The sequence below is a fragment of the Branchiostoma floridae genome, chromosome 12 (genome assembly GCF_000003815.2).
Source record: "Branchiostoma floridae strain S238N-H82 chromosome 12, Bfl_VNyyK, whole genome shotgun sequence".
NCBI lineage: Eukaryota > Metazoa > Chordata > Leptocardii > Amphioxiformes > Branchiostomatidae > Branchiostoma > Branchiostoma floridae.
Window position 1 is genome coordinate 20,997,623 of NC_049990.1, and position 1,763 is coordinate 20,999,385.

Sequence of the window (1,763 nt, forward strand, 5' to 3'; positions counted from 1 at the left end):
ATGCCTGATCAAGTGACGAAAGGCTTCCGAGGGTCTATGTTTGAGTTGAGATTTCCTGCGAAATGTCATTAAACGGTTACATGGCTGAAAAGCGTAGGAAATGGTGTGTTTTGGGTGTAAATTGTGTTTTGGTCCGCGCCTTACTTCCGGGATATTCCTACGCCTGAATGTAAACAGGCCGGTGACCTAGATTGACCTCTGAAGCGCTGTGTTAAGCCACGTTGCAATGCCGCGCGTCTTGGATGATTAAAAAAACTGTAGTGCTAGAATTTTCTTCATAAGTGGCTGGATTACTCTTTAGACTTTTCTCTTTCTGGCAGTATCAGTCGTGCTTGCCGGAAAAATCTGCTTCATCTGTTTTATCCAATGCGAAAATGCCCGATTTTGTGCATCATTTTTGACATGAAAATAATGTTTTTTCCCTATAATTTTTCAAAATCAAAGAAGTTGAAGGAACGAAACTCAGTTGGACTTGTAGCTGAAGGAATATGCTCTCACCCCATAACCAGTTATTTTGCTTTAGGACAATTCCCTGGAAGAGATGGTCGCTAGACTTGAGGGTGTGCCGCCTCCATTTGAAACCCCAAATAAACTGGGGTGTGCACCCCTAAAATTCCCATATAGTACATATACTTGATCAGGCATTCACACGTTTTGGCGCTTACCGGTAGAAGAAAATAATTATAACAAACGCGAAGAAGAGAAAAGTTTATAATCATTTCTACAAAGTTTTACAGTCATAGGATTTTAAAACGCCAGTGTGAGTACTGAATTGGCCAGTACTGAATTGGCCAATCAATGGTCAGAGTGTAAATGACCGTCAGGCAAATAAAAGGAATTAATATTTGCAACCGCTAGGGGTCGCTCCAATGAATTACCAGTAGATGCCTTTACCCTGTCAGTGAGCGATTGATTTTATTTTTGCAGGTGCTAGATGCAAGTTTACCTGCAATATGACATTGTCAACCCAATTGATGGTTGTGCATGAAGAACTCTTTACTAAATAAGAAATACATATAAATGTTTTGCTATATTTTTCTGTCAACAAGGTCAAATTGTGCGTCATTTTGGAAGAAGGAGGGCAAAATTCCAACTTCTTTCTAATGTTGACATGTACTTGCACACACAAATCCCACATTGTCAACAATCTTATTTCCCCCACTTTAAAAGCAAACAAAAGAAATGTCCACAAAATGAGTGGAGTAGCTATTTCATTATTTTCTCTACTTGCTTGCATTTATCTCCAGCATGCATATGCATGCTTGTGTTTGTGGTTTCCGTGTTTGCGTCTTTTCGACCATTTGTAAGAAGACGACATATGTAACAGAACGATAATTCGCTGTCGTTGTCCATATGTTCCAAATGTTAACGTCAAAAAGTTCTACTAGATAAATTCTAGCTCTACTAGTAAAAATTGCACAATTCAAATCATGTTAACAAAAACTATACAAACGTCAAAGTTCGTCTTTCTGAGCAGCTATATCTAGATTCGGGATGATTTCGTTCCACAGTTTCATCTTTTGAGGCTTCAGCCCGACGGCTGTTGTGGGTTCCAGGCCCAGTTTCATGTAGACCGGGTTATCGGGAGTGTACTTCGGGCCAGGGCGGCAGGGTGGGGCTGTCAGCGGGTCCGCCTGTCGTGTCGGCCGGGTTGCTACAGAGGAAGGTTCGCAAAAGTTCTATCATAAACATTTAGCAGTGTATGTCATTGATGATACCAATGATACCGGGGGAAACAGCAATAAAGGACTGCCCATCATCAT